The sequence below is a fragment of the Miscanthus floridulus genome, chromosome 10 (genome assembly GCF_019320115.1).
Source record: "Miscanthus floridulus cultivar M001 chromosome 10, ASM1932011v1, whole genome shotgun sequence".
NCBI lineage: Eukaryota > Viridiplantae > Streptophyta > Magnoliopsida > Poales > Poaceae > Miscanthus > Miscanthus floridulus.
The window spans coordinates 117130740-117154743 of record NC_089589.1 but is presented as its reverse complement, the minus strand read 5'-3'; the positions used below and the strand labels follow the sequence as shown (position 1 = coordinate 117154743).

At 45.5% G+C, this 24004-nt stretch overlaps 2 pseudogenes; both read right to left on the bottom strand.

The window, feature by feature from the left end:
• Positions 1-7477: 7477 nt before the first annotated feature.
• LOC136489390 (AAA-ATPase At3g28580-like) lies at positions 7478-21823 on the bottom strand (annotated as a pseudogene).
• On the bottom strand, positions 14592-17548 carry LOC136487242 (uncharacterized; annotated as a pseudogene).
• Positions 21824-24004: the final 2181 nt, after the last annotated feature.

Below are 24004 nucleotides of genomic sequence, written 5' to 3'. Positions count from 1 at the left end.
TTGACCGGTAATAACAGTGGTATATGTCTTTGCCATTTAATTTGATCATCGACACGCACATGCAAATACATATTACATAGGGCCAGACACAAGCATAAATATCAATATGAATTCATGGCCTCAGTTGCCCACATTCTAGCACCAAGGAGCCTAACATACAAATAGAAGTATGCACCAATTGCAAAGGCTACTAGCTAGCACCAAATCGAAGCGATACATTCATTGAGCAACGGCACTGAATGAGTTGGCCATACAGCAGCAAGAGAGTGTAGAGGAAGAGGGAGACCGGGCCAAACCTAGAGAAGACGTGACATAATAGAGATGTTGTGGCCTGCTGTGGATCTTGGAGAAGACTGCGTCTCGCGGATCTAACTCAAGAGCAAGGGCTTCAAAGTTCAAACATAGCACGGAGAGGAGGATGAAGAAGGGGATGAATTGGAGGAGATAGACACCTCAAAGAACCTTGAACCGCTTGGGGGCGAGGTGGGCTAGGGACGAGGACGACGCGAGGCGTGCGCTGGTCGGCCGGAGAAGAAGCGCGCGTGCACATGGGGCCGGTGGGGGCAGCGGCGCTGCTAGATTCAGTTGGAGAAGATGAGATGACGGAGAAGAAGGCTTGGCGGCTACTGCATCCGGTTGGAAAAGAAGGCGGCGGAGACAGAGAGGAAGAGAACTAAGGGAGAAGGGCATGGTTTATAAAGGGGGGCCTATAGTCCCGGGTGGTTGTTAGAACTGGGACTAAAGGTTCTTTAGTCCCGGATGATGGTTAGAACCGGGACTAAAGGTCTGACCTTTAGTCCCGGGTGTAGCCACGGCCCGAGAGTAAAGGGGATTTTGGCGGGCTGTGAAAACGTAGCCCATGTTTAGTAGTCTCGGGTGATGGTTAGAACCGGGACTAAAGCTCTGACCTTTAGTCCTGGGTGGTTGGTCCACCCGGGAGTAAAGGTGGGCTGCAGTTTGGCTTCCCGCCAGTTTGTAGAAGTTTTTCCTTTTTTATATATTTCTTTTATATAAATATGTAGAGAGTTGTTAATTGCCTAGTAAATAAAATATTAGCAAAAAAATACAAAAAGAATTCCGGGACCTGGTTTTGCATTATTGTACATAAGAAAAATCTGTAACCTAAACTCTTTTGTTTTACCGTATAAATATTTAACATAGTGTAAATAATAATCATAATTTTCACCATGCAAAAATGTACTACTTAATTAAAATCATTAAAACTATTGCTTTTCGATAGGAAATTAGTTTTCACATCTTATTGACGTTGATCATTTGTTTTTTCATCACACATTCTCCATAGAAAATCCACCGTCAAGCAGAAAATATGAATACATGACAGAAATATGAATACACTATATATCAAGCGGGCACAGTAGTGAACTTCTTCTTAACGTATATCCCTTGGTTATGATCGCGCCGTAACGATGGAGTGTCATCATCATTTAGCTAGATGCTTGGGTCTTTGTTCACTGTGAAGGGTGGAATTTGGTCATCCTTTTCATAATCTTCTGATATGTCTGACTTGTCTTCAAAACTGACGATGTTTCTTTTCCTAGAAAGAACTATGTGGCGCTTTGGCTCATTGATTGGGTCGTTGTTGTTCTTCCCTCTCTTTGGTTTTGTAGACATGTCCTTGATATAGAATACCTGATTCACATCCTTGGCAAGGACGAACGGTTCGTCTTTGTACCCAATATTGTTGAGGTCCACGGTTGTCATTCCATACTGGTTGTCGACTGATACCCTGCCTCTAGTCGCCTTTACCCATTGGCACTTGAACAAAGGTACCTTCAAAGTAGGTGCATAGTTTAGTTCCCATATCTCCTCTATGCGGCCATAATATGTTTGCTTATTTCCATTAGGGTCGGTGGCATCTATGCGGACACCACTATTTTGGTTGGTGCTCCTTTTATCTTGGGCTACTATATAAAATATATTCCCATTTATCTCGTACCCTTTGTATGTGAGGATATGCCACGATGGCTGCCTAGCCAACAAATATAGTTGCTCATCAATACTCTCATCACCCTGACATTCTTTTCGCAACCAGTCGCTGAAAGTTTCCATGTGCTGACGTGTAATCCAAGCTTCATACTTCCCTAGAAACTCGGATCAGAGCAACTCTTTATGTGTCTCGATATACGGATCCACCAAGGAGGAGTTTTGCAGAACTATGTAGTGTGCTTTATTAAAATAATTGTCCTACATACCAATATATGTTTTCTTACCTATTGTCCCCTTTCCACTTAGTCTCCCCTCGTGTCGCGATTCAGGAACACCAATTGGGTCAAGGCCGGGAATAAAGTCAACACAAAACTCAATGACCTCCACTGTTCCATAGGCCTTGGTGATGCTTCCTTCTGGCCGAGCACGGTTATGAACATATTTCTTTAGGACTCCCATGAACCTCTTAAAGGGGAACATGTTGTGCAGGAACATAGGACCGAGAATGCTAATCTCCTTAACTAGGTGAACTAGGAGGTGTGTCATGATATTAAAGAAGGAAGGAGGGAACACCAACTCAAAGCTGACAAGACATTGAACCACATCATTCTGTAGTTTAGCTAGATCTATTGGATCGATTTCCTTCTAAGAAATTACATTGAGGAATGCACATAGCTTCACGGTGGCTAGACATACATTTGGAGGTAGAATTCCTGTTAATGCAACTGGAAGCAATTGCATCATGAGCACGTGGTAGTCATGGGACTTTAAGTTTAGGAATTTCTTCTCTGTCACATTTATTATACCCTTTATATTTGAGGAGAATCTAGATGGTACCTTGATGCTTGCTAAGCATTCAAACATGCTTTCCTACTCTTCTTTGCTAAGAGTGTAGCTGGCTGGACTTAACTTAAGTAATGGCGTCCATCATCTGTCTTCTCTGGATGTAGGTTGTCTTGTTCTTTCAAACATCGTAGGTCCTATCGTGCTTCAAGTGTGTCCTTAGGCTTCCCATACACACCCATGAAGCCTAGCAGGTTCACACAAAGATTCTTCATCAAGTGCATCACGTCGATCACGCTATGGACCTCTAGGACTTGCCAATAGGGTAGCTCCCAAAATATGGACTTCTTCTTCCACATGGGTGCGTGACCATCAGCGTCATTCGAAACAGGTTTGCTGCCATGTGCCTTTCTAAATACTACTTTCACATCATTGACCATATTGAGTACATCCTCACCAGTTTGGTTGCCCGGCTTAGTCTGGTGGTCTGCCTTACCTTTAAAATGCTTGCCTTTCTTTCTTAGGGGGTGATTTGCAGGAAGAAATCGATGATGGCCAAGGTACACGACCTTTCGACATTTTTTCAAGAACATACCTTTAATGTCATCGAAACAGTGTGTGCATGCATCATATCCCTTGTTTGATTGTCCTGAAAGATTACTTAGAGCAGGCCAATCATTGATTGTTACGAACAACAATGCTCGTAGGTCAAAGTGCTCCTGTTTGTGCTCATCCCACACACGTACACCTGGTCTGTTCCACAAAAGTAGAAGTTCTTCAACTAGTGGCCTCAGGTACACATCGATGTCGTTGCCAGGTTGCCTTGGGCCTTGGATGAGCACTGGCATCATAATAAACTTACGCTTCATGCATAACCAGAGAGGAAGGTTGTAGATACATAGAGTAATAGGCCAAGTGCTATGACTACTGCTCTGCTCCCCGAAAGGATTCATACCATCCGTACTTAAAGCAAACCTTAAGTTTCTTGCGTCATTTGCAAACTCCACGAATTCTCTATCGATTGCTCTCCACTGGGACCCATCAGTAGGGTATCTCAACATATTGTCTACGTTACGGTCTTCTTTGTGCCATCGCAATTACTTTGCATGGTCTTTGTTTCTGAACAGATGTTTTAAGTATGGTATTATAGGAGCATACCACATAATCTTGGTAGGGATTTTCTTCGTGGGACGTTTGCCCTCAACATCACAAGGGTCATCTCGCCTGATCTTATACCGCGATGCATGACATACCGGGCATGCATCTAACTTCTCATACTTCTCGCCACGATAGAGGATGTAGTTATTAGGACATGCATGTATCTTCTGGATTTCTAATCCCAAAGGGCAGACTACCTGTTTTGCTTCATATGTAGTGACGGACAATTCGTTATCCTTCGTAAGCATCTTCTTTTGGATTTTTAGTAACTCCCCAAATCCCTTGTCAGATACACCATTCTTTGCCTTCCATTGCAGCAATTCTAGTGTGGTACCCAACTTTTTCTGTCCTGCATCACAAGTTGGTTATAGCAATTTCTTGTGATCCTCTAGCATGCGCTCGAACTTGATCTTCTCTTTTTCACTTTCGCATTCTCTTTGTGCGTCACGAATGGCCTGACCAAGATCATTAGCGGGCTCATCTTCTGCCACTACCTCTTCTTCAGCTTCCCCATTGTAGTCTCATTGAAGGCACCATATTCAACAATAATGTCATCATCGTCCCATTGTTCTTCTTCACCTTCTTCCATTACAACCCCAGTTTCTCCGTGCTTCGTCCAACAAATATAGTTTGGCATGAAACCCGACTTCAACAAGTGTAAATGAAGACTCCTTGAGCTAGCATATTTCTTCAAATTCTTACATATGGCACATGGGCAGCACATGAAACCATCGCGTTTGTTTGCCTCGACCACACGTAAGAAAGAATGCACGCCCTCAATGAAGTCTTGGGAGCGGCGATCAGCATTGTACATCCAATGCCAGCTCATCTGCATTTCATGACATACATACCATATTAAAACCTACAACATAATTAGTTAATTATACGACATGCATGCCACCACACAAGGTATTAATTTATGAAAGTCTCGTTACAATGTAGACAATCCCAACTACCACTAAAAAAACTAAAGCTAAAATGCACTTCAGCAACATAAGGATTTCACGACCAATCCCAACTAAAATAGACAGATCATGCGTTTGTTCAACATCTATGGCCTTCTTCCGCAGAATCACTGCCTCATCAGCCGCCGTAGCCGCCTGTGCAAGAGAGTTTTGCACGTGTTCAACATACTCTTCCTCCCAGTACCAGCCTGAACATCCAGTGCCATCCCACTGAAATTAAAACAAAAAATTAGAACTTTAATCACAATCATCATGAAAATAAGTATAAATTAACTATAATCATCAAATGTGACAAAATAACTCACATTGCGATCCGGACACTTGTAGAAGATACGGCCCTTGTTGGGACACTCCTTCCTCACCCGGTACTCCATCACAATCTTCTCCTCACACTTGCCGCATGCAATGAGAGGGAGGTCTGGCCTCGGTCGCTTTGGAACCCGATGAGAGGCCGAGGACCCGGAAGCAGTTGACATCTACTCTCTATACTTATTTTTAATATAATATAAATTTCTCATTTTATAAACAAATAAAATTAAAAAAACTCTAAAATTCTCTATATCTCTAAACCATGAAGTGTGCTATGCATGCTAGAAATGAAAGCTGAATACTAGTTTTGAATAACTACTTTAACCTTCCTTCATCCAAATATGTAAACTTTAAAGTGATTTTGAGCTTAAATAGCTTACAAATAAAAAAATCCACCATAAAAAAATCACATATATCTAGTCCACAAAATGAGATATGCTACTGATGAAACATGAGAGTATAAAGTTGGTAACCTTTAGAACCGAAGAATCGATGGAGGAATTGAAGAAATCTTGTGATTACCGGCGATGAGGAAGAAGAGAGGCCGGCGATAAAGCAAGAACACTAAGCTCGAAGTGGCTCGGGCTCGGGGAGGAAGAAGTGTTGGGAGTATGCCCTAGAGATAATCATAGAGATGATTATATTGCCTTGTATCCATGATATATTATGAGTTCATTGAATTTCCATTAAAGATAACCTGTATCAATTAGCAATTATGTGAATTGTTTGTGAAACTCTTTTACTTGAATGGTTATTCTAATGTTGTCCCTGGTCAGAGTTCGTGTGAGGACACACATGAATAATGAATCAACACATTATTAGTTGATGACTATGTTTCACAAGTCATAGACATGGAGATGTCAAACTAATAATGTGGGCACATGTATGACATGGGGCTGGACTGACCCAACATGAGATGTCGTTATTATCTCTATTCACATCATGTACGTTATGTCCTTAGACCTGAGATTGTTGTTTGTATTCAAGATGTGAAACAACCTACTCAGGGACTATCAAATGCTACTCCGTAAAAGGGTAGTTATAAAGGTAGTTTTTGGGTTTGTCAGAAAACATGCTATGAGACATAGACAATCAAGATGGAATTTGCCCCTCTCTATATATGAGACAGATATCACTGGATCACTCTAATGATTAGATTAAGAAATGCATGGCCGTGCTTGGGTTAAGTGTTAACCTATGAGTTGGACCAAATATCGTGAGGCAAGGGAATAACAAGTATGTGGTATTGTGGTGGTTCGTCTGATATGATCTTTGCGTACGTATAGGAGTTGACATGCCTTGCTAGGGGCTGCTATCAACTAATGGCCGAGTAGGAGTACTTGGGCCATGTCTATGTGTGCATGAACCCATAGGGTCGCACGCTTAAGGGGCTAAAAGCCTAGTTTGGATTGGATCCGAATTAGACAAGGCTTAGGGTTACTAATGGGCCTCCAACTCGGGAGCTCATTAGGGACGCCTATAAATATGTGAGGTGGGTAATGGGGCAAATCAATCCATGCCTTTTGGCAGCCGCCGCCGCCCATCCTACGCCCGCACCTGCTACTCCTCGCGGACCTAGCAGTTCGGAGGCACAACGCTTCCTCCCTGTATGTGTGGATACCTCGGAGGTGCTGCATCTAGAGCACAAGGATGAACCGCATGAAGGGGATGGACGGACGGACGACCTCGTAACTGCATGGCACTGCTACGACGCGTTCGACTATATCGAGTCGCTTCCGCTGCACCTACGCGTCTAGTGGTAATCCCATGATATATAACTAGCAGTAGATCCTGGTTTATGAGGTCGAAATTTTTGTTTTTCGGCTAGCGTAGCATCCTCATAACCCTACAAGAAGGGCTATATAGGAGGGGACCTTTAGTCCCGGTTGGAGACAAAAACAGGGACTAAAGGTCCCTTTCTAGTCCTGGACGGAGCCTCTAGCCAGGAGTAGACTTTTACTCCCGGTTGGAGGGACCAACCGGGAGTAAAAGTTAACCTTTAGTCCCGGTTGGTAGCTCCAACCGGAACTAAAGGTCCCCTGCAGCAAAAGCCTGCCGCAGTAGCCGTTGGGCAGGGATCTTTAGTCCCGGTTGGAGCTACAAACCAGGACTAAAGGTCTCTCTAGTCCCGGGCGCGAAAAATACCGGGACTAAAGCCAAATTTTGACCTGGATCAAAGGTCGTTTCTCTACTAGTGGATGTATCCAAGCTTAAGTGACTAACAAACACGAAAATTATGTAAAATAGCACAAGACAAAGATCTAGCCACCCTTATTATATATCTGGCCCCCTGTCTAACTTTCTTGTGCGTTAGGTTATTCCTCTTTCGCCTCTTCCGTTGAATCCATAGGAGGTGCTGCAGATTTCATCTTAGCCTTCTTTAGTGTTTCCACTAAACCTGCCAAGCAGTCATCTGCTTCTCTCCTCCTCTTGACCCACAGCATGAGGTTACCGGCCACGTCTGCCGGTGCCCCATTCATCTCATCGAGCAATCGATCGATTTCACCATTCCTCTTGCCCCTCTGCATCAGGTTATCAGCCACGTCTACCGGAGTTGTGTCGATCTCATCGAGCAGTTTCCTGATTTCACCGAATAGTGAATGCTCAGTGATGTCTAGATAGCTTGAAGGCCTTGAACCGGCAGTAGGACAACTCAATGTGCCTGTCCATCCTACCACTACCGGACTCAGTGGCTTTGCCGAGTGCTGCACTCGGCAAAAAATTGGGTCGGCAAAGGTGTCTTTGCCGAGTGTTTTTTGTCGGGCACTCGGCAAAGGCTTTGCCGAGTGCCCGACACTCGGCAAAGTTGGAACCGAAAAAAGCCCAAAAAATGGGGAAAAATGGAAAAAAAAAATTTAATCGGTGGAGACCCCCACCGGCCAGCGCCCGCCATCTCCGGCATTTTTCGCGTAAAGTTTGCAGCAACGTGGCCGACGGGATTCGAACCCGCGACCTCCCTCTGCACGCCAACCTCCTCTACACTACACCACACTGTCACTTGTGTCTGGATTCCGTTTTAGTTCCCAACATATTATACTAAACCGAGTGTAAATTGCTTGTTTGAGGCCCTAAACGAATTCAAATAAAAAAGTTGTAAACTACAAAGTTTCATAACTTTTCAAGATCTACACTTTTAGTTTAGGAAGTTTTTCCAGCCGAGGTCGTTTACAAAATTTGAATTTCAAAATTTTGAAATTCAAACGCAGTTTTGCATGTCAAGATGATTTCAAATCAAAAAGTTACCAACTACAATGTTTCATAACTTTTCGAGATCTACAGAGTTTATTTTGGTTGTTTTTCCATCCGAGGTTGTTTGAAAAGTTTGAATTTAAAATTTTTTAAATTCAAACACAATTTTGCATGACAAGATGATTTCAAATCAAAAAGTTGCCAACTACAATGTTTCATAACTTTTTGAGATCTACAGAGTTTATTTTGGTTGTTTTTCCATCCGAGGTCGTTTGAAAAGTTCAAATTTTAAAATTTTGAAATTCAAACACAGTTTTGCGTGACAAGATGATTTCAAATCAAAAAGTTGCCAATTACAAAGTTTCATAACTTTTCGATATATACAAACACTACTGGAATCGCGCGATTTGCCTAGTGCCGTAGGCACTAGGCAAAGGCCCAGAAAACACTAGGCAAACAGTTTGCCTAGTGTCACACTAGGCAAACAAGGGTCGGCAGAGGCGGACTAGGCAAAGAGCACTTTGCCGAGTGTCAAACCTCGGACACTCGGCAAAGTGTTTGCCTAGTGTCAAGGAACACCACTCGGCAAAAGTATTCCACTGACGGTGGAAATCGTAACGGACGTTTTGCCTAGTGTCGGAGGTCTGACACTCGGCAAAGTATGCAAGGTTTGCCTAGTGCCAGGCGTCCGACACTAGGCAAATATGTCAAGCTTTGCCTAGTGTCAGGCCGCCTACACTAGGCAAATATGCCAAGCTTTGCCTAGTGTCATGCCTCCGACACTAGGCAAACTGTCCTACTTTGCCTAGTGTCAGTTTCCTAACACTAGGCAAAGCCTGATTCCCAGGTGTGCCACGTGTGGCCCCTTTGCCTAGTGTCAGACCCCTGACACTAGGCAAAGTAACCAGAAGCTGAATTTTTTTTTTGATTATTCCATTTGCGACACAAATATAAATCATATTCAAACATCACAAATATATCACATGAATCATAAATAAGAACCACATGTTCACATATATCACATGTTCATACCAAAAGTCCAAATGTGCCACAAGTTCACAAGTTCATAAGTGCACAACCAAATTTCTTAACAAAGTTCACAACAAGCTGATCACGACGATTGTCAAGGGTGAAGAGGCCCATGGTTTGATGCTCCAGGCGACCCTTCCACTTGATTCGGCTCAAGCTGTAGTGCCGGCGACGCTCCAATCTGTGAAGCCGGCGACCCTTCCACTTGATTCGGCTCAAGCTGTGGTGCCGGCGACGCTCCAATCTGTGAAGCCGGCGACCCTCCAATTTGATTCGAATGCCACGCCCGATTGATGCTGAAAAAAATGAAAAGGATACCGTCAATAAAAAATTTCGACAGAACCTCCCCTGCATGGAGAGGTTTCCAACCCCTGCAAGAAAACAAACGGCACGATGACCGTCAAGAACATACATATCAATACACCGCCACCAACACCACCACCACCCGAACACCACAACTGCCACCACCACACCACAACAACAACCTGCCGTCACCACCAACACCATATTGTATGTTTGAGATTGCATATTTTTTCTAGTGTGCCCTATGTCAAGTTGGAACATAATAAGTAATATATTGGTACTCACAGGAGTAGCTGCTTGAGGAAGTGGCAAGACTAGGCTAGCTGGCATGGTCCGCCCCATAGCGGCGCCAAGAGTGGACACGAACCCCACCAGCTCCTCTATCCTCTGTCGTTGGGCCTCCCGCTCTTCCACCGCCCTCGCTTCCATCTCCTCGCGAAGCCTCCTTTCTTCTAGCAGTTGGGCCTACAACATTTGACCCCCAATGTTAAAGTAAGGCAAAGGTATGTAAAAATCAATAAGCAACGAATAAAACAGAAATTACCTGGAGTTCGTTGACAAGGTGCGAAGCAGTGGTTGGCCGTGGACGTATGGCCGGGCTTGCGCTCGTGCTCCGTGCTCGGATCTGGGAGAGGGTGGGAGTAGAGGACGTGTCGATGACACCATCACCCATCCAATACCACCCATGCTTCTTGCCACCTCCCACCCTCATGACGATCTCTCCATCAAAGTCATGGGCGCTCGGATCGTACTCTGGCCCATGGACCGCCCTTGCCATCTCAGTATACTGACTGAGACGGCTATGGACGGTCGCATTGCTGTATGCCAAAGGAGGGTCATCTGGGTTGTAGGAGACGTCGGATTTCGCCTTGCCCTTGTGGGCCATGGCATATGCCATGAACTGGGTAACCGGCTGCCCACCATGCGACGATGACTGCGAGAAAAACAGCAAGATGATTAGAAATCATGCAACATACAACGTTATAATAAAAAATGGATTCTCATACCCAAGTTTGCGCGTATCCGTTGAGGCTGCGGTTGCCTTGATGGTGTGGTACACCTATCATCTGCAAACGGTGCTCCCGACAAGCTTTGTGCTGGGCAATCCATTCGGGGTCCAACCACTTGTCCACCATCATCTCCCAGCATCAGGGATCCCCAGAGCACCAGCACGGAACCACCTACAAGCCATGAAGTATATGACATATAAGAAGTTAAATTAAAGCTATCAGCACTACATTATTAATGTTCGAATACATTTACCTTCATGAACTCTTCCTTGGTCAGTGCCATATCTCTTGCTTCTTTCTTCGTGACCTTCGTTGCAAGGTAGGACCCGTGGTATGTTATGATGGCCTAGATGCGTGCCTCGTAATGCAGCTGCTTCACGAGTCTTTTACATGCTTTGGTTAGCACCACATCCGCCGTGTCCTCAAAGCCTTCCTGAAGTCTGAAGAAATCCTGCATATACACATGAAGTATTCATTCATTATTTCAAAAAATGTCCAATGAATGCGATGTATTGAACAATGTAGTGCGAGGAAGACTTACCCACAGCTCAGCCTTCACCCTGCTCCGCCTTGTTGGGGAATGTCCTGCCAAGCAGATCTGTAGCATCGGGGGCGTTGGCGTAGTGGGCAAACGTGTAGGGCGGCTCCTCTCTCCCGGCGAAATGGACCAAGCCAGGGAAGTGTTCCTTGACCAGAAGGCCAAGGATGCCACTGACCTTGCGTGTGTGACATCCTGCAGACTCTACAACCGTCTAGCCCCTGCACAAGTTATTAAGAATAATAGTTAGCTTCTAGTGTGATTTTTGAACATATCATTTGAAGTAGTGAAAACATATTAATTTACTTACGTTTCTCCGTCGGGTGCAATCTTCGGGCGTCTGTAAGAAGGTATCGGCTGCGTAGGGAGGCTCGCGGGACCTTGCAAGTACACACTCGGCGTACCAAAGGAAGCCGAACCCGCTGCTGCCTCCTCCTCGACCTCCTCCTCCTCCCCGTCCTCGTCCTCCTCCCGCTCGTCCTCCTCGTCCTCCACCCTCTCGTCCTCCTTGTCCTCCACTCGCTCCTCCTCATCCTCCACCCGCTCCTCCTCCTCCTACGGCAGTGGCAACTGCTCCTCCTGCGACCGCCTCCTGCGACCGGTGCTGCTGCTCCTCCTCCTCCTCTTGCGACGGCATCGATAGGTCCTCATCTGCAGTGGTGTCTACCGGGCGTGTTCTTTGGTAGATCGAGCTGACCCTCCTATTTTGACGCCCGCCCGCCATCTTTGATCAATCACCTGCAATCAAAAACAAAAAAACAATGTTGTATTAGAAATAACATAATTACATAAAGGCAAAAGGAACAAACTAAAATTACAAAATAACATATTATTACATGTATTAAAAATAATCTTCATGATCGGGATTAGCTGGATCATAAGTCTCATCATCACTATCAATCATGTCGAAATACTCGACACTATCCGAAGGGGGGATGTTGTCAACATTATCTTGGCCTAACTGTAATCGGTCAAGCATTTGTAAGTCCTTCTCATTTAGCACCTCGTCTCCAGCGTTGCCTGCATCAACCCATTCATTGTCTACTTCCATTCCAATCGCTTCGGTTAAGTCTATCTCAAACCTTCCTTCCAACCCCTCTTCTTGGAAGAATTCTCCATCATATGTGTTTGGGTTAAATGTATAATCTTCATCGTTTGGCAAAGGTAGTTTACCGTGTGGTGATACCTTGTGCACAATATCCCAACCATTAAGATTCTCTTTGTCTTGGCATGCGTATGGGAGATAATAAACCTGTGTGGCCTGTTGGGCCACAACATAGACATCGTCTCCTGGTAAGACGGAATCTTGTCGAATTTCAACTACCCCAAGACTAGCCCAAGTCCGTCTCGTTACTCCAGGATCAAACCAATGGCATTTGAATATAATAGGATTAAGAGGCCTGCAACCATGAAAGCTTGAGTTCGTATATTTCTTCAAGTCTTCCATAATACTCGACCCTATCTTGGCCGACCGTAAAAACTCCAGTACTTGTGGTTTTTCGATTGGGCTGACTCTGCTCGTAGCTTGATGTGCGAAAGCGATATCCATTCACGTCATAACTAGTAAATGACTTCACCTTATAAGCAAAGCCATTGGCAACCTGTCTCAACTCGGCCATCATGGACGCATCGGTTTGGCCCTGCTAAGCTCGAGCAAGATAGATCATTTTATATTTCACATGTACAAGCAACTTAGAATGTGAAAGTACAAGATAAATTGGATGGTACCTTCTTTTTGAACCAAGAAATGAAGTCGGGGCTCCCATTTCCAGCACCCTGTCTAAGAAGGGTATCCCATTCTGGAGGGGTAGGTTCCCTTTGTCGATGCCAGGTTTGACGATGAAATTCCCTGTAGCAACGAGACAAAAAGGGGTTGGCCAATGAGTGATGACGTTATGAATCAAGTTCGTTGAGAACTTACCCCAAGTATGGCTCGACTTCGTCAAGGTTGATCAACACATACAGCATGATACTACGCCACTCTTCAGGTTGCAACACTTTGGTGGTCGATGCACTTGCGCTTCCGAGTTGCCCTCGAAAAAGGCTGAGGTTCGATTCATTTTCCCCAGCATTGTAATGAGGGGGAGGATTATGGATGCTAGGAAGGTTTTCAGCGTAGTATGTTGTTGTGAAGTTTGACACCTCCTCCAGAACGGATGCCTCTGCAATGGAAGCCTCAATTCTGGCTTTATTTCTACATTTTTTTCGAAGAACCTTTAGACATCTCTCGATTGGATAGCACCAATGGAACTGCACGGGCCCCGTCATTCGTGCCTCATTCGAGAGGTGCAAAATCAAATGCTGCATCGGCAAGAAGAAGCCGGGGGGAAAGATCTTCTCCAACCTACAGAGTAACAAAGGTGCCGCTCTATCCAAGTCATCAATCACGGTTCGAGATAACTCCTTGGCACACAGTTGGCGGAAGAAATAGCTCAACTCTGCCAACACTAGCCAAACATTCTCAGGGACAAAGCCTCGAACCATAGCTGGAAGAAGCCTCTCAATCCATATGTGGTAGTCATGACTCTTCATCCCTAGGACTCGCAGAGTAGATAAGTTCACTCCCCTCCTCAGATTCGCTGCATATCCATCAGGGAACATTAACCTCTAGATCCATTCAAGTACTTTTCTCCTTTGGTCTCTGCTCAAGACAAAATCGGCCTTAGGCCTTATCCATTTCTTGCCGCCTCTAGGAGGACGCATATGTTGATTTGGTCTATCACATAATGCTGTCAGGTCGACTCTAGCCTTAGGGTTGTCTTTGGACTTATCAGGAATGTCCATGAGTGTAGCCCAAAGTGCCTCGGCGACATTCTTTTCAGTGTGCATTACATCAATGGTATGTGGCAAGAGAAGATCATTAAAATACGGGGAGCCTCGTCAAGCCCGACTTATGTGTCCACATATGTTGCTCACCATATCCCACAAAACCACCTCCTTCGTTGGCCACGAGAGCATCTATCTGAGCATGAACCTCGGCACCAGTCATCATGTGTGGTGGAGGATTTGTCTCTACGACACCTTTTGTGAAGTTCTTTATGTCTCGTCTAAAAGGATGGTCCATAGGGAGGAATTGACGATGTTTGTCGAATGACGAATACTTGCCACCCTTCTACAACCAAATGAACCTCAGAGCTGCCTTGCATACTGGGCATGGGAACTTCCCATGAACGCACCACGCGCTGAATATCCCATATGCCAAGAAGTCATGCATGGAGTACTGGTACCAAACACGCATTTTGAAGTTTCTCTTTGTAGCCCGATCGTATGTCCATACCCCGTCCTCCCAAGCAAGGATCAATTCATCAATAAGAGGCTCCATGTACACACCCATGTTATTCCCCGGATGTCCAGGAATTATCAATGACAAAAAGATGTTCTGTCGTTGAAGGAGGATGCCGGGGGGGAGATTGAGGGGGATAACGAAGATGGGCCAACAAGTGTACGGAGCAGACATCTGACCATAAGGATTGAACCCATCTGTTGCCAGCGCAACACGTACATTATGAGCCTCTTCAGCTTTGTCATTATGAATGCGATCAAAGTGGGTCCATGCTTTACCATCGGAGGGATGTACCATCTTGTCTGGATTGTATCGTTTGCCCTCTTTGTGCCATCTCATCTGTTTCACGGATTCCTCGGTCATATATAGACGTTGCATCCTCGGTAAGAACGGAAGGTACCGAAGGACTTTCAACGGGATAGAAAGTTGCCTCTTCTGGCCATCACCAGAGTCAACCTCAAGGTACCTGGAGGATTCACACTTTGGACAGTATTTTGCATCCTTGTGATCTTTCCTAAATAGGACACACCCCTTCGGACAAGCATCTATCTGGTCATACGGCATTTTAAGTGCACGAAGCACTTTTTGAGACTCGTACATGCTCTTTGGTAGAATGTGGCCCTCAGGAAGTAGGCTGCCAATGAGGGCCAACATACCATCGTAGGCTTCTCGACCCAGCCTAAACTGGGACTTGAACCCCATGACACGTCCAATGGCATCTAGTTGAGAAACCATTGTCCTATCGTGCAGAGGTTTCTGTGCTGACTCCATCATGTCGTAGAATGCCTTTGTTGTTGCATCCATCTCCTCCAACCTACGTCCTTCAACATACTGTGCTTTATGAAAGTCATCTAACATGTCCGCTACCCCGGCATCAGCATCGAAACCCTCCAGACGTGGTCTCACTGCCTCCTCTCTCATACGATGGCCTTCACCATGGTGGACCCACCGGGTATAGTTCGGCGTGAACCCATTATTCACTAGATGTTTACCCACATTCACCTTGTTTTGCCTTTTTCTGTTTGCACATTTGCTGCAGGGACACAAAGCTTTAATAGGTCTGCCACCAGCCTCACCAAAAGCTGACTCCAAGAACTCATCTGTTTTGCACATCCATTCTTTGGTGAAATCAACCTTGCTTCTGTGGCCCGTGTACATCCACTCACGGTCATCCATCCTCTAACATATGTATCAGCGAGTAATATAAGCATCGATTGCATCTACATGGTGTTCCTACCATCTAATAGGTGAGGATAGGTCCTAATCCCACCCGCAGATGCGTAGATGAGATTAGTTTTCATGATCTACTCCTATCTAAGAATGAATTTCGGCAGCACCTACCCGTTGTTCTCCAAATACATGTCCTGACAAGGAGAGTGTATCCGGAGAACAACAGGGAGGTGATACCGAAACTCTATCTCGGATAGGAGTAGACCATGAAAACTAATCCATCTACGCAGCCGCGGGCTGTCCAAAAAAACATGGACAATTCGAAACACATACGGTTATCGATATGCAAAGATTTGCATACCTCCAACCGTATGTATTTCGAACGGGAGATGCCTAACTGGGCTTCGCCACCTACAACCATGATACGGAAAGAGGGGTTATACCTAAGGTGGCGGTGGAGTCAGGCTAGCGGGGCCGTGGAGGGTCGGTGCAGTGGCGAGGCGACGCGGTGCAGGCAGACCGACACCGGTGAGGAAGACGATCGGGGTCGCCTCTGCTCCTTTCTCACCTTCTTTTTCCTGCAAATAAAAACAAAACGAATTAAGACGTCTAAAAATTTCGGCAACACCTCCCCTGTACGGTGAGATTCTCAAAACCTGCAATGAACCAACGGCACGATGGCCGCTAAACACATATATATCAAATCTGTATGCTCCAATTGATTGTTCCATTCCAATTCATAACTTGGAAATAGGCCTTACCAAACAGGAAGGAAATCCAAAAGATCAACATGACCTTCTGTCTCAACAAAATACACCAGTAGTGGACAAGATCCTTTCTAGCCTGCAACATAGAACCAATAAGGCAAATTAGTCAGTAAACTGTGAAAAAATAGAACAGCTAATCAAAGCAGTCATGCTACTCGAATTGAACATGAAAGAAAGGTTCGGTGCCAAGCTCACAGCTGGTCTCTAGAAGGATATGCAGGATTGGAATGTGAAGGCATGTCCAATTCAGAAGAGAGGAGTGTGGCATAACGTAATACGAGCTTTTCATCTAGTAATAAGCATGCACAAGGAAGAGGCTGTAGCCATAGAGTTCTGTTGAACAAGAAGATTAGTAAATGGATTTCGTCAGTTGTTGATCAATCAGGTTACTACAGGATGAACTGTTCCAGCATTCTGTTGACCATCAAGCGCGCGGTGGAGGACGAGAGGCTAGAAGCAAGTAGAAAATACAGAGCAGAGTAAAACCCAAGGCTAATAGCCATTCCATTCTGAACAGATCATCCTGAAACAGCCATTCCATTCTGAACAGAGCCACACCCAAGGCTAACCACAAACTGTCTTGACGGATATCAATAGAAAACAAAATATACAGTTAAAATAGATGAGTGCTTAGGGAATTTTCAGCATATACAGTTAAAATTTGCCTAAAACCCATGCATATATACATTAAAAAAACACTTTACAAACAGGCTTTTCTGAACAGGTGATCTAGACTCGAATAAGAAAAGCTACCACGGAGGCCTAAGAACCGGAAGAACGGCATGGCTTATGCCCAACAGATCACGATTAGTAGTTATGTGAGCAAATCACGCTCCAACCTACCAATCAAATGTGAGCAGTTCACTGGTATAACCAAAGTAGTAGCACGCGCGATGGATCCATGTAATCACAGTACAGCTACTAACTGCTCGGGCAACGGCAATCCCATGCAATCGCACAAGCTCATCTCCGCTGACTGCAGCGATGCGCGACCATTTGTTGCAGCGTCGAATCAGATGGGAAACGGGGTGAGTCGGGCACTGTTACCTTGCCGGAGCGCTTGAGGAGGGCGGAGTAGGCCTTGACGAACTCGTGAGGGTTCCTTCACCGTCCTCGCCGTAGATGCCGCCGGCGGCGGCGGCAGCTCCACCACCACCGCGTCGAATGACCCACCAGCCGCTGCCAGCTGCTCCTTATCGTCGTCCAGGTGGAGGGGGGCCGAGCGCCGGATCTGGTGGAGGGGGCGCCGAGGTCGGAGAGGATGGTGAGGATGGGGCGGCACCGTGGGAGCAGACGGACGGGCCGCGCCGAGGAGCGCTCCCAAACCCTAGCCGGCCCGGCAAGGACGGAGGTCGAGGTCGAGGTCCGAGACGGGGCAGCCGGCCGCGGGCGAGCGCTCCCAAACCCTAGCCGCCGTCGCGGCCTGGGGAACGGCGGTGGATGGGGTTCGCAGCACAGGAGAAGGTTTCGGACACCGCACCGCGCTTGCAGTGGCCGCCGGCGATGGCGGCGGCGGCGGAGGCAGGTGTTCCGGGGCTGGGTTTGGTCGATTTGGGTTTAGCTCCTTTTTTCCCCCTTTCGATTTTGCTACGTTTCTATCGCACAATTTGATGTCGGATTTTGGAGGGGAAGAGTGTGGAGGGAGAACGGTGTCACGCCGTTGGTGCGGGGTTCGCTCGCGCGTGTGGACTGAGGTGATAACATGTGGAGATGTTAGGGTTTCTAAGCATCATACGTGACGATGTGCTCGAAATCTTTTTAAATTTTTATCATGGCACCCGCATGCGATATCTTGACTTGTCGACAAGTTTCATGAATTTCAGACTCCATTTTCATTTAATAGAATTTAAAAACTATTTGCTCGCAAGTTCGTGGTCATGTCTCGACGTGAAGATGTGTGAAATTTTTGGTCTGTTTCTGGATACGGCCTCAACTAACACTTACTAACATGAATATCATTTTTGCATTCATGAATTGCCATTATTCGTCACACTTGCAGTTCAAATTTGCATTTGTCGAAAAAATTCAAAGAAATTAAATAAACTAAAGAAATATAGCAAAATTTCATAAAATTGTGCCAACTTTCAACATGTTGGTCAAGGCATAGTAGGAAAGCTACATAAAAAAATTGGAAGCTAAAATAAAAAAAAGAAAAAATATTTTGCCTAGTGTCTCTGTAAGACACTAGGCAAACTGGCCGGTTTGCCTAGTGTCGTCCGGAGACACTAGGCAAAGTTCTAATTTTGCCGAGTGTTAACGGAAGACACTCGGCAAAATGGTAACGGCGGTTGCCCTCCGGCAGCCTTTGCCGAGTGTGATGATATGCCTAGTACTGACACTAGGCAAAATGGTCATTTACCGAGTGGATTTCTTTGCCTAGTGTCGACACTCGGCAAATCATTATTTTGCCTAGTGCCTTCGTTTTGCCGAGTGCTCCGGGGTCTAACACTCGACAAACAAGCTCTTTGCCTAGTGTCCGACGATTTACACTAGGCAAACCATTAAACACTAGGCAAATCTCGGTTTTCCAGTAGTGAAAGTTTATTTTGGTTGTTTAATCATCTGTTTACACTACAGGAATCAGTGGCTTTGCCGAGTGCCAGGGGCACTCGGCAAAGCCCAATTTGCACTCGGCAAAGGCTTTGCCGAGTGCTGCACTCGGCAAAGAACACTCGGCAAATAACCCGTCGGCAAAGGCGTCTTTGCCGAGTGTCTTTTGTCGGGCACTCGGCAAAGCCTTTGCCGAGTGCCGACACTCGGCAAAGTTGAAACCGAAAAAAACCCGAAAAAAATGGGAATTTTTACCCAAAAAAATGGAATTTTTTTTTTATCGATGGAGGCCCCCACCGGCCAGCGCCTACCCATCTCCGACATTTTCGCGTGAATTTCATGGCTACGTGGCCGACGCGATTCGAACCCGAGACCTCCCGCTGTGCACGTACCTCCTCTACCACTACACCACACTTTCACTTGTGTCTGGATTCCGTTTTAGTTCCCAATATATTATACTAAACCGAGTGTAAATTACATGTTTGAGGCCCTAAACGAATTCAAATAAAAAAGTTATAAACTACAAAGTTTCATAACTTTTCGAGATCTACACTTTTAGTTTAGGAAGTTTTTCCATCCAAGGTCGTTTACAAAATTTGAATTTTAAAATTTTGAAATTCAAACGCAGTTTTGCATGACAAGATGTTTTCAAATCAAAAAGTTGTCAACTACAATGTTTCATAACTTTTCGAGATCTACAGAGTTTATTTTGGTTGTTTTTTCATCCGAGGTCGTTTGAAAAGTTCAAATTTTAAAATTTTGAAATTCAAATGCAGTTTTGCATGACAAGATGTTTTCAAATCAAAAAGTTGCCAACTACAATGTTTCATAACTTTTCGATATCTACAGAGTTTATTTTGGTTGTTTGGTCATCTATTCATCTGACATGGTCGTTCTAACATTGTTCACAAATCTTATATATCTCTCTTGTAGTTTCATAAACTACAAGAGATATATGTTAGATTTGTGAACAAATTTATTTTCACTTTGTCATATGAAGAAAAGACCAAAACAAACATTGTACATCTTGATGAGTTATACAACTTTGTAGTTGAAAACTTTTTCATTTGAATTAATTTACTGCTTCAAAATATGCTTTGAAATTTTCTTTGCCGAGTGTCAAAAAATAACACTCGGCAAAGAAGCTCTTTGCCGAGTGTCAAAAAAAACACTCGGCAAAGAGCCTCTTTGCCGAGTGTTAAAAAAAACACTCGGCAAAGAGCCTCTTTGCCGAGTGTCAAAAAAAAAACACTCGTCAAAGGCGGCTTTGCCGAGTGCCCAAAAACAACACTCGGCAAACCACCTGGCACTCGGCAAAGAGCCGGTCTCCGGTAGTGTTATCCGACATTGTCGTTCTAACTTTTTTCACAAATCTTATATATCTCTTTTGTAGTTTCATAAACTACAAGAGAGATATGTTAGATTTGTGAACAAATTTACTTTCACTTTATCATATGAAGAAAAGACCAAAACAAACATTGTACATCTTGATGAGTTATGCAACTTTGTAGTTGAAAACTTTTTCCTTTGAATTAATTTACTGCTTCAAAATGTGCTTTGAAATTTTCTTTACCGAGTGTAAAAAAAACACTCGACAAAGAAGCTTCTTTGCCGAGTGTTAAAAAAAACACTCGGCAAAGAGCTTCTTTGCCGAGTGTCAAAAAAAACACTCAACAAAAACGTCTTTGTCGAGTGCCCGAAAAACAACACTCGACAAACCACTTGTCACTCGGCACAGAGGCGGTCTCCGGCAGTGATAGCCCGCCGGATCAGCGCTGGGTCGAGCCGGTCAACGTGGTTCGTGGTGAACACGAAGATCCGCTCGCTGCCACAGGCCGACCACAGCCCGTCTACGAAGCTGAGCAGCCCCGACAGCGTCACTTTGCCTTTGTTATTCTTGTCGGACAGCTCTATCACCAGGTTTTTGTCGTCCTTCTCTTCGGCTGCCTCCTTGACCTTGCGCTTGGTGGTGAGTTCGAGCTCGATCGCGTCGATGTCCTCGATAACGATGATGGATCTGTCCGTCGTATCAAGGAAGAGCTTCCGCAGCTCAGCGTCGTCCTTGATGGATGTTAGGTCGAGGTCGTAGACATCATACTCGAGGAAGTTGGCCATAGCCCCGATCATAGTGGACTTGCCTGTGCCCGGCGGCCCATGCAGGAGGTATCCCCGCTTCCACGCCTTGCTGACCTTGGAGTGGTACTTCTTCGCCTCACGGAATGCCGTGACATCCTCCATGGCTCCATGATCTTGACCTTCTTGCTGTGTTCCATGGCGAGCATGTCGAACGTCGCCGGGGGATTGTACGGGACATTGATCCACTCGCTCTTCCCTTGTTGGGAGTAGTTGGTGAACAGTAGCCTCTGCCGGTTCGCGGCGGTTAGCTCGCGCCACTGCCGGACGACGCTGGGCAGGTAGGAGTCGAGCACAAGTTTGCGGTGGCGCTTGTGAAACACCAGCCTGTAGCACCGAGGCTCGTCGGAATCGCCAGGCAAGAAGCTGATGACGGTGGCCCCCCTGTTCTTGGCGGATTTGGGGCACAGCCTCCACCACATGCGGGCTCCGTCGAAGTTGTCGACGACCTCCTGGTTCTCGTCCAGACTGATAAGCGGGTCGTCCACTCGTCCTTGCTGTTGTTGCCGAGCTCGGCCTTGAGCTTGCTTGCATTCATAGGGGTTGAAGTAGGACATCACCATGAGAACCAAGCTACTGATGATGTGCCTAGCCTCATCATGGACGTGCTCCGGCATCCTCGACCAAAGCAAGCCGAAGCCAGCCATGGCCGACCCGAACCCTACCCACTTCTCCACAGATAACGCCATGAATGCGCACTGCAGCCCCTACTCACCTAATCAAACTAGCTAGCTCTCTGTAATGGTTGCCGTTGTGGCTGTGTATGTTTACTGTTGCTTCTATGCCCTCGGCTTATATAATCGGTGATTTGGCGCGTAAATTAGCCCGCACGGCATCGTCGAAATTTCGTCGAAGCAAGTGCAAGAGGTGCTATTTAAACTTAGATGACAGGAAGTAGAAATTGCGGGGCGGCCCTAAAAGACAAGAGTAGATGAAAAGCAACTTTAGGCTTGGGTATCGGCACGAGAGGGGCCTATCACCACCATGTTGGGTTTAGCAATTAATTAGGATTTTGTTTGGAATCTTTGGATGCGTGGGTGGACCAGAGTTGAGAACCAACGTCAATAGGACGGATGGTTAATTGCTATTTATAAAAAAATTGACATGCATGTCACCTAAAAGCTGGAGGCCAAGATTTTTGCAGGCGAAAACACAAAGGTACAGTACGTGTTAACACTAGTGAAAGAAGATTTGTACAGGCGAAAGGCAAAACTTTTATCAGGCCGGTGAAAGATTGCACAGTCCGTGTTAATTTTATTAGGGATGGGGAGCCGCTTGGGTAAACAGTTTTAACCAGGCGGGCGTCTCAGGATCGCCAACCGTGTAAATTAACATTTACCCGGGCGGCAAACTCAACGAGCACCTGTATGTAATGAAAGTTTACACGTCTCTGCTCAAAAGCAAGCCCAACACCGCCGCCAGACCCAGACAGGCCTAACGATCTCCTTTCCAACACTCATTCCCGTTGGCCCACGCTTCCAGATCCTTCACCTCCTCCCGCGGCTCTGCCGACCATCACCACCATTCCACCCGCTCCTCATCCGTGTAATGAAAGTATATTATTAATTCGCCGTCAGAGATGATCTCGCCGTGGTTGCCAGGGTCCTCGGACAACTCCATGCACATCGCCCACGGGCCCGATGACCGTGAGTTGCCCGCTTCCCTCATGAGTCACGATTCCTCGATTTTCGCGTGGGTGGGTGGTTGATGATTGCAGACACGGAGGTGCAAATATGGGTGTGCCACAAGAACTCACCAAGCCAAACATATACACGCTGTAGTAGTTCAGGAGACATATACACACTAGTAGTTCAACAGACTGATAAAATAATCCCAAGTCTCGCATTATTACGAAGAACACAAGCAAGAGCAAAAAAGAAAACAACCAAATTACATATGAATGATTAATCTCATAATGTTGGGGTCTCACAAACCGATGAACGGAGAAACTGTTCTTGACAGATTAATCTAAGCAAAACACAAACCCAAATGAAAACTCTAGGGTCGTGCAAAGACCCCTGGACACGCCCCCTAATGGGCCCAAACACGATACACGGTCCAACGGACCAAAAGACGGTGTCGCAGCACCCTGGCAGATTCTGGATGCTGACTTGTTTTGACGATTCCCGTTGATTCCGAAAGGCTTTTAACGTGAGACCACTTGCATTGGCTTCCTTATCTAATTAGCTTTCATCCATATGTGGATCGTCGAAAACAGAGCCTGGACATGCCCGTGTGACCAGTTTTATGACAGACTGATCCTGAAACCCGAGATGGGCTCCAACTTCAGTTGGACTGGGCCTCCAGCTTGTGTTGGTCGTCCTAGCTGGTCTTCTCCACCTCTATACCTTTATCCAAGTTCCTCATGACCCTCTTCTATGTTTCTAAGCAAGATAACATCATTAGGTAGTAGTCTATTCTCAAAAGTATGAAAAGAATCGTTTAAGAACGAGCTCACCTCTAAATTAAGTTGACGCATTCGAGCTCGGGTCATTGGACCTTGCATAACGGTTGGAGTATCAGCGGGTACATCCGAAGGAGTGATGTCCTCATCATACACTCTCTTGGTACTCATCGTCCTCTATTGATCGGTGCTAATAATAAGTCTACCTCTAAACACAAACAAACAACAAAAACAAGCATAAAACAATATGATGGTACTAGGTAGAATAAATAGAGTTAGATTTTAGAAGAATTTTGGAAGTGGTTTCATGGGAAACAGAGTTAGGATGGGAAAGATATAATTTTTAGAAGTTTAATTATAGTTTGAGAATTAAATGGAATTTATGGAAATATTTTGGTTCATGAAAAATGGGTGAAAATAATATTGGTAAATTCCTGGGTGCATCTAGTTTATTTAGGAATTTTCT